Here is a 10,095-nt window from a genome sequence, read left to right as displayed (position 1 = left end):
AACACTGAACTCTGACTAACAGAGTTTTTATCCATTCACATTTTGGAAATTATTCTGTGCAAATAAAACATTATTACAGAAAACTATGACATCTGAAAAGCAAAAAGTGGTTCAGTGAGCAGACAGAGGAGGCCGGAAATCCCACACAGGACACTCCAAGTGCCAGAGAAAAGCTAGGGAGGGGTTGACTGGTTCTTGCAGGGAGACAGAGCAGAGCTCATCCGTCTTCCTCTCTGGGCTCCCCTCACGTCGTGGCACGGACTCCAACAGGCTCAGTTAAGCTGCAGAAGTTAAACACAGGCAACGTCTATTAAAGGGAACCTGCCAGAATGTTTTGCAATGACAGTGCACACTGCTGTGGGACGGTCGCCCTAGTGGCTGCAGGGTTCAGTGGACAAAATCTCGAACCCCGCTGACAAAGCTTGTAGCTCCAGGGTCAGCGACCCGGGTTCCTGGAGCCCCAAGTGCTGGGCTCTGTCCCTCCTGCTTCCTCCCTGCAGTTTCACTGGAGACTGTTCTCTGAAGCAGCTGGAGTTATCCTTGCAAAAGCTGAGCTCAGCCCACGCTGTGTCAGCAGCCACAGAGAAATCCCTCTCACTAGAGTCTTTCACACCTAAATTCATCACATATAAAACAAGGGGGATTTGGCTACAAACCTGTTCCTGCACCCCCATGTAGAGTAGAAGAGAGAGGATATTAGCATCTCTCACAAGGCAGGGTGTCAGCGGAGGTAGTAGATACGGGGACTCCTATCCAAAGGGAACAGTCATCACCTCACTCTTCCCTAGCAGTGAGCTGGTTGGTGCACAGACCAGTCTACAGGGCAGCTCCCCAGGATTTCCATTATTCCCATGCAAAAAATGTCACCACTGCAGGGGGTCAGCACTGCTCTGTGCTCTTCATGCCTCGTCAGAACGGGAGCCCGGAACACTCAACATTCAACGGCTGGCAAAGTAGGAGATGCTGGGCTAAGGATACTTAGGCCAAACAACCTCAACTCTGCCCCCTTCGGTCTGTTCCCAGAGGGGTCCCTCACGCAGACCACAGACGTCACCCTCACCCCCTGCCAATGAACAGCAATTCCCGCCTCTTGAAAAGGGGATAAGGACAACCTGGGGAATTACAGACCAGTCAGATTAACTTCAGCACCCAGAAAGAAAATGGAGCAAATAATTAAGCAATCACTTTGCAAACACCTAAAAGATAACAAGGTGATAAGTAACAGTCAGCATGGATTTGTCAAGATCAAATGGTGTCACACCAACCTGCTAGCTTTCTGTGACAGGGTAACAAGCCTTGTGGATGGGGGAGAAGCGATAGATACGGTATCTCTAGACTTTAGTATGGCCTTGTCTACATTGGCACTTTAGAGCGCTGACATTTCCTTGCTCAGGGTGGGAAAAAACACGCCCCTGAGCAATGCAAGTTTCAGCGCTCTAAAGTGCCCGTGAGGTCACAGCACCGGCGCGGGGAGCCGCTCTCCCAGCGCTTTCAGCTACGCCCCTCGTGGGGGTGGCTTTTTTAGAGCGCTGGGAGAGCTCTCTCCTAGCGACGGTGCCGCGATTACACGCTGGGGTCATGGCAGCGCTTTTACGTTGCTAATGTAGACGAAGCCTAAGACTTCGGCTACGGTCTCACATGGCCGTCTCATAAAGTAGGGAAATACAGCCTAGGTGGACCTACTGTAAGGTGGGTGCAGAACTGGTTGGAAAACCGCTCCCAGAGAGTAGTTATCAGTGGTTCACAGTCAGGCTGGAAGGGCATCACAAGTGGGGTCCCACAGAGATCAGTTCTGGGTCCACTTCTATTCCATGTCTTCAGCAATGATTTAGATGATGGCATAGAGAGTACACTGATAAAGTTTGTGGAGATACTAAGCAGGAAGAAAAGGAGGACTTGTGGCACCTTAGAGACTAACCAATTTCGTGAGCTACAGCTCACTTCATCGAATGCTTATGCTCAAATAAATTGGTTAGTCTCTAAGGTGCCACAAGTACTCCTTTTCTTTTTGCGAATACAGACTAACACGGCTATTACTCTGAAACTCCTCCTAAAGGTGCTTGGCAGGCAGCCCTCCTTCCCAGGTCTGTCCCGACAACACCCAGTTGAAAAGGGACCCTCCCCAGCCCTCCTCAGCATGGTGACAATGAGCAAGTGAGTGAGCGTGGGGGAGAGGGAGCGACGGAGGGGAGGGAGATGGCGTGAGCGGGCCGGGACCTCGGCGAAGGGCGGCACAAGGGTGTTCAGTTTTGTAGGGTGTGGAAGTTGGCAACCCTAGATCCAGGGGCAACAACTCCAACCTCCACAGAGGCTGGGCAGGGGCAGGACATCAGCTTGGAGGGGAGGGGTGGGTGGGGCAGCGACATCACAAAGGCCTTTTGCAGGAACTCAGCCCATTGGGCAAAGGTGGTGGGGAGGGGGTGACCTCACAGAGAGACCCCGACATCAGCCGGGCAGGGCAGAGGTGCAGGTGGGCCAGGGCAGTCTCTGAGACCCCCCCGGCTTTGCTGCCACACGTCTCCTTTTCCACGTCTCCCCTCGAGGACGGGGAGAGAATTAGGATTTCCGTCTGTGAGCATGAGGAGGAGCCTCTGTGGAGTTTTCTCCTTTCCCACCACTGATTGTGCCAGAAAACGAACTTCCCTTGGACAAGGTCAGAGGCTCTGAGAGGTTTGGAACCTGTTGGGTCTGATGCACCTGGTGCAGGCAGAATTCTCGGCACAGAAAACACTGGCTTAAGGGGGCAGAATTTGATTTCCTACCTAGGACTTTGACCCTTGGCATCACTGGGGACCTTAGAGTTTATCCTTTTTGGTTTCCCTTTTCCTCTTTCCTTCCTCCTTTCTCCTCTTCTCTTGCTTCTTTTTTCCCTTTTCCCAGTTTCCCTCCCTCTACCAAGGAGGGGTGTGTGTGGCGTGTGGGCGAGGGATGGGGGGTTGCTCTCATTGCAGGAGGTCCTCACAAAGAGATGGGTCCGGATCTGAGCGTGATCCCCTCTGATGGTGACCTGGGCCGTCCTTTGAGACATCTGGTGAGACCTCTCAGCCTCCCACCCCTCAGCATCTCAATGCTGACTGGCCGAGCTGGGGGATATCGACAGCGAGGAGACTCAGGTCCTTTTGGTCTCCTTTCAAATCAGGCAAATAAGTCACAACCAATCCAATGTATGGGATTAATCTTGCTGCTTCTCTCCATTAATTGTCTCTGAGCAGTTCGTGATCTCCTCTCTTGTTCTAGGTCTTCTAAAATACTTGCTGAATAATTCCTATGAACAACTGTTGGTCTGTAGGTCACCTGAGAGCACTTTATTCCCATCGGTCAATGTATGAGATTCAAGATGTGACAGACAGGATGAAAGTCAGGAGCAGTGTTTCCTCTAATTTGTTACGTCCATGTAGGGAATGAATTTTGTTATGTGCACCAATAGGGAAGTGAGGTGTGACTCCTCACCTGTCTCTTGGTGCAGATTCCAAAATTCATTCTGCACATGGACAGTGTGTGGTAGGGGTGAGGCTGAAGGGTTCGGAGTGTGGGAGGGGGCTCAGGTGGGGCAGAGGGTTGGGGTGTGGGCTGTGGGGTGGGGACAGGGACGAGGGGCTCAGGGCTAGGGCAGAGGGTTGGGGTGCAAGGGTTGAGGGGTCCGGCTGGGGGTGCGGGTTCTGGGGTGGGGCTGGGGATGAGGGGTTTAGGGTGCAGGTTGCCCGAGGGAGAGAGGACTCCCCCCAGCCCTCTCTCACCACAGCAGCTCAGGGCCAGGTTAGAGGCACCTCTCTCCTGGCCACAGCAGCTCCGGTGGGGCCGGGTTGGGACTGTGGGAGGGGACAGGGTTTATTTTTCCTAAGTCAAAAGGGGGAAGGGAAGGAGTTATGCTTCATTTTTTACCTCATAAACTTAGGTCCCGTGTAATCTCCAAGATGCTATGGTAATAAGACACCGTGTCATGTGGTGAGCTCACAAGAGCAGAGGGTGTGAGAACTACAGCAACTGAGAAAGCAAGGGATGTACAGTCAGATTGTTTCAAATGCTGCATTCGTCGGCTGACACTTAACAGCAACGCTTAGCTAACATAATGGAGAAAGGAATTCTCTGCTAAAGATTCAGCATGCCCCTTTGGCCAACTCCACCCGTTCTCTGAAGGCAGAGTGCTCAGAACAACCCCTCCTCACATGAACACACACAAGCGCACAGCTGGGCGCCCAGCACAAAGCAAGGTAGGGGCTTGCTTGGTTTCTTTTAATTTTTACTTTACAAAAGTTTTTTTCAAAAGCATTTCCTGCCCCTGTTCCCCAGGGGAAGGAAGCAGATGGTTGTGGGGAAGGGAACCTCAACGTGGTGGAGCTGGGAATTTGGGGAGAGGCAGAGGGAGGGGAGTAGGTGAGGGGGTGAAGGGGCAGTTGCGCGGGAGGGAGGCTAAAGGGGGTCAGATGGGGCAGCTGGGTGAGAGGTTCGGGGGGAAGGCTGAAGGAGGGCAGTTGGTTGTAGGGGGAGAAGACTGAAAGGGCAGCTGGGGAGGAGCCTGGGAGGCAGGGGGAAGGTTGAGGGGGGCGATGATGGGAGGGGGACCGGGGCAGTTGGGAGAGACTGAAGGGAGTGATGGGGGGCTGAAGAGGTGATGGGGAGGAAGGGGATATTTGGAGGGAGGCTGAAGGGGTGATGAGGTGAAGGGGGCAAGGGGCAGAGAGACAGCTGGGGGGCTGCTCATCCCTACGGGAGGGGAGGGGGAACAGCATCTCCCCTGGTATCAGAAGCTGCTTCTTTATTAGAACTTGCTACTTCACTGTTCCTGAACAGGGTCCTGGGACCAAAAGGTTCAACAGGGAACGAGATAGATTCATGGCGGCTCGGTCCATCAATGGCGATTAGCCAGGATGGGCAGGGATGGTGTCCCTAACCTCTGTTTGCCGTAAGCTGTGAATAGGGCGACAAGGGATAGATCACGGGATGATTCCTGTCTGTTCATTCCCTCTGGAAGGACTTGTGTTCCTCACTGGATGGTCCATCTCAGCACCCCCTTCCCAGGGCTGTGGTGTTAAAGGCCCCGGGTGGCCCAATGCCCAGGGACTGCAACTCTTCTCTAGCTGAAATGGTGGACTGAGCTGCCACAGGAAACTTGATGCAGGGAAATAGTTTACACCCGAGCTCTTTCATTATTTAGCCTCCGGGGACCAACTTCAAAAGGAGTGCTGGAGAGAGCCCCACCACACCACCGTGCTTCACACGCTGACCTGGAACACAGGGACCCTGGTTCAATCCTTCCTCCCTTGCAGACAGTGGGGGGTGATGCTGGCAGCACCAGCTCATGCTCAGGCCTCACTGAACCACAGATCGAGCGCAAAGGCAGGCTTGCCTCGGTGGCAGGACAGAGCAGAGGGCCCAAGGGGAGTGTCTGGGACACCCTCTTCAGGCTTCAGAGGAACAGCCGTGTTAGTCTGTATTCGCAAAAAGAAAAGGAGTACCCTAAGGTGCCACAAGTACTCCTTTCCTCTTCAGGCTGTTACCGTGCCTGGGGAGTTGGCTCTTGGTGGGTGAAATCAAACTATCGAGCTCCCAATCCCCATGGGGTGTGTGCCCTGGTGTGTAACACTCTGCCCCGAGGTTCGTACTCACACCCCGAGCTACGCTAGGCAGCTTTCAGAGTAGCAGCCGTCTTAGTCTGTAATCGCAAAAAGAAAAGGAGTACTTGTGTCACCTTAGAGACTAACAAATTTATTTGAGCATAAGCTTTCAGATGCATCCAATGAAGTGAGCTGTAGCTCACGAACGCTTATGCGCAAATAAATTTGTTAGTCTCTAAGGTGCCACAAGTCCTCCTGTTCTTTTTGGTAAAGTCAAACAGGTCAACAAGGTTACTGGCTACAAAATGGAGATTTTCAGTGGTATTAACTGATAGGCAAAACATCCGAGTTAGTTACCAAAAGAAATAAACACCTTAGCTCGCAGTCTGAACTCTCAACCCTCATAGACTGGGCAACAACAAGACTAAGCAGTTTTTATCCCTCTCCTGGATTTTGCAGTCCATAGCATCCAGATTTCTCCCTTGAAATCTGGGCCAGACCCCTCAGTTGGAGTCTCAAGTCTTCAGTGTCCTTCTTGCTTGCAGTGTAGGTGGATGAAGGAGAAAGGCCAAGCATGGGCCCTTGTGTTTGGGTTTGGTTTTTATACCCTCAGTCCATGTGCTTGGGAAGCACCAGGCATGTCTGGGGGGGCAGGTAGGGGCATTGCTCAATCTCCCAGCAAGGTGGAGCAATTCCCTTGCTGTGGTCTCATGCAGGTGAATCATTGAATGGGAGCTTCCTTGCTGGACAATGTCTATTGATGGGTTGTTTCACACCCCACCCGGGGGTTGCGGACCTTCCTTGCTGGTACCTCTGGGGAAGCTAATTTTTGGCTGATTCCACAACTTACAGCATGTTTCAGTGAAAACCGTATGATTCTTGTCATTTCATAGGCATTGAGGAGACACATATCTAGACAGAGAGAAGAGTGACTTTTGGCAGCTCCTAACCTTTCCCCTGATCCCTTGCATGGCATGGTTTACGTGTAATATCACAATTCAATCCAAGATGAGGAATATGGGGGTTACAGGGCACCTAGAGTAGTAGGATTTTATATTTGCATTTTGCATAATGAAAGATAAGGGATAATCATGTATTAAATGGATTGATGTATGATAGGATTTGACCATATTCTGCCAGCCACCCTTTCTGAGAGCAGGAAGAAACGGCCTCGTGTGCCATTGGTAAAGAGGCATCAGCCAGGTTCTGATGTCTGAAGCTGATTTCAGGCAGGAATAGACCAGAACAGTCCTGGCCACCTTTTGTTTTAGGATAAGGTTTCACTACAGTATTAGCTAGAAGGTCTTGCTTCTTATCTGCATTACAAATTAAGTTGTGTTTCTTGTCTGCATTGCAAACTAAGTTGCGTAAGGTTCTTTTGTAATCCCTTTAGTAACCGTATCATCCTTTCTAAAATGTTATTCTGTCCGAAAGTCTCCATCAAATTGTTTGGTGTGAGTGAGAAATGTGTGCATAGTTCAGAATAAGTGTGAAAAGCCATCACAAATGTCCAGATGGTCAAGAAGAAGTGAGAGACTTGAAAACACCAGGAGACAATCAGAAAACATCCATTGTATCCGACGCTAAACATGTTGGCAGCATTGATGACCTCACAGGTGAGGCAGGCACCCCTGAATGCAAAACAACAAACAAGAGCTTACGATGGGAAAACCACCAAAACCACCAAATGATAACAGCGGAAAACCCGGAGATTAACCCCATTTAAGGATTAACGATTACAGAATGACATTGCAAAATCCATAGAGTAAAGTGGGAATTGACAAGTATAAAGCTGGGGTGTTTTGCCATAAGACTCAGGGTTCAGTCCTGGAAAGCCTCTGAGCATCAGATCGCAACCTATGGAGCCCAGCTCCTCGCTTGTGTTTCATCTAACTGGCCATTAGATTGACAAGAGCTACAGCAAACTGGTAACTGTAAGAGCATCTGCAGGGTGTGTGTGTGTGTGTGAATGCATACGCTAAGAGTTGTATTTTCAAGAAATGCGGCGTATTGCCTTTTCCCCTGAAAAGATCCCATGTGCTTCTTATAAGCATAACGCTCCCCCAAGGTATAGAGTGTCACAAACACATCCCATGACTCTGCCCCCAACAACTGGAACTAGGATATGAATGTGGAAGAAACAGGAAGAATTGTGCTAATGGTATATTTACAGTAACTGGAAAGCAGGAAAGTAAAAGGAGCTGAAAAGGAGCTTTCATAACCACAGCATATGGCAAGGAGACCCAGAGATTTTGAGAACAGTTTCCATGATGGCACTAAGGTAACAGAAATGGCCAGGAAGTAACACAGGGAATTAATGAATTACCATCTCGCTTGAATAAATCTCTCTGTCCCGCTCACTGTCCCGTTCCTTCTCCTTTTTCTTTGTTGTTGGTCCAGAAGTAGCTTTTTTCCCCTGCTTAGAAAGCATGATTGGCTGTCGGTTGCCCCATCCTCTTCTGGGAGCATGTGCAGAGAACTAAAAAAGCTTTCAAAGACTGGGCTCTTTCCGTTTTGATTTTCCTTCCACGCTCTGCCGGCCTGTGTCCTTGCTGCCTTTTTGCTGCTGCTTCCAGGTGGTTGGTTTGAGGTCCATGGGGTCTGTGGTGTCCCGGTTTGGGTGGGTTATTGGAGGAGGGGGAGGACTAGTCTATGGCAGCAGCCTGCGATTTGCCTTGCCTGCCCGGCTTGTGCTTTTGGCTTCACTTTTGGGTTTTGATTTTTTTCTTCCACTGTCATCAGTTCATCACTTCACCACGTAACTGTCCGGAGCCTGGCTCAGAGCTGGAGGCAGGAAGAGAGAGACAAGAGTGAGATTTCAGTGTCTCCAGATAGGGACCATGGCTCCAGGAGGCCCCAACCAACACTATGGGGTTTTTAATCCATAGCTGTTGGTGGGTCTTGGGGAAACCCTGGTGCACCAGCGGGGGAGGGTGTCTGACGGGAGTGGGTGGGATGGTGGGTGGGGGGGAGGTGGCAGAGCTGGGAGGTGGAGGGGTCTGTGTGGTGGGAGCTGTGGGAGGGTAGGGGATGGATTGGTGCTGTGGGAGGAAGAGAGGGGGGTTGTTGGCAGGGGGCGATTGCGTTGTAGGGATAGGGACTGGGTCTGGGAGGGATCTGGGGAGGGAGAAGCTATAGGGGACTTGGATCGGGGACTTGGGTCAATGGCATGGCTGTGGCGGTTGGGTTGGGAGGTAGTGAGGGGCAGCACCATGGCCCCAGGGGGACACAGCATGGCTGTGGGGGGCTGTGGAGGGGGGCGTGGGGGGGTGGCACAGCTGGGTGGGGCGGCTGCAGCCTGGCTTGGTGCGAGGAGGGCAGTCGGGGGGGACTGTGGAGGGGCTCGGCCACACTGGGACCTGGGGGCTGGTGGGGAGGGGCAGTGGGGTGGCAGCCGGCCATGGCTGTTGGTCGGTCTTGGGGCATCTCAGGTGAGGGGCCCCAGCAGGGGACGGGGGGTCTGGCAGTGCCCCCAGGGAGAGGAGGGGAGACCTGCCCCCCAGGGAGCTGCTCCCGGGGCAGCCTGTGGGGGGCAGGGGGGCCCAGGCTGCTCCCAGCAGGGGCTGCAAGTTCCTGCCCCGGGCAGAGGGAAGCTGCTGCAGCTCCCCGGGGTTGGGGGCAGCAACATGTGGGGAGCGAGCGGCAGAAGGGGGGCTGGGGACTCTGAGCTGCTCCGCCCGGCCCCGAGCTCTGGAGAGCCCCCCCCCCCCCCCCCCGCTGTTCCCCGCCCCGCAGCCTCCGCTCCCAGCACCGCCGGCCCATGCTCCGGGCAACGGGGCTACGAGCCTGGCCAGCCCCGGGGCTCTGTGCGGCGCGGCCCGGCAGCCGGTCCTGGGGCAGCCGCCCCCAGCCCCCGGGGCTCCAGGCAGCACGGTCAGGGGGCAGGGAGTGGGGGAGGAGGAAGGGGGCTGGGATAGAGGGCAGGGGAGTTCGGGGGGTGGTCAGGGGTGGGGGGTGGATGGGGTCGGGGCGGTCAGAGGGCGGGGAACAGGGGGTTGAATGGGGGCAGGAGCTCCCAGGGCGGTCAGGGAGAAAGGGTGGTTGGATGGGTCCGGGGGTCCAGGGGGCAGTCAGGAAGCAGAGGAGGGGGTGGATGGGGCGGTGGGGGGCAGTCGGGGTGGGAGTTCCAGGGGCGGTCAGAGGACAGGGAGAAGGGGTGGTTGCATGGGGCAGGGGTGCTGGGGGGCAGTCAGAAAGGACAGGAGGGGTTGGAACGGGCAGTGGGGGGCAGTTAGGGCAGGGGGCAGTTAGGGGAGGAGAGTCTGGGGGTGGTCAGGGAGAAGAGGTGGTTGCATGAGGCAGGGTTCCCAGGGGGGCAGTCAGTAAGGAGATGGAGGGGTTGGATGGGGCAGCAGAGACAGTTAGGGGCTGAGGGGATCCAGGTGCGGTCAGGGGACAGAGAGCAGGGGGGTGGATGGGGAAAGGGTCCTGGGGGGCCCCTCAGGGAACAGAGGGGTTGGATGGGGCAGGAGGCCCGGGGCGGCCGTCAGGAGGCAAGAAGCGGGGTGGGGGGCAGATGGGGGCAGGGGCCAGGCCATGC

The sequence above is a fragment of the Caretta caretta genome, chromosome 5, assembly GCF_965140235.1.
Source record: "Caretta caretta isolate rCarCar2 chromosome 5, rCarCar1.hap1, whole genome shotgun sequence".
Lineage (NCBI taxonomy): Eukaryota > Metazoa > Chordata > Testudines > Cheloniidae > Caretta > Caretta caretta.
This window is presented reverse-complemented; position numbering follows the sequence as displayed.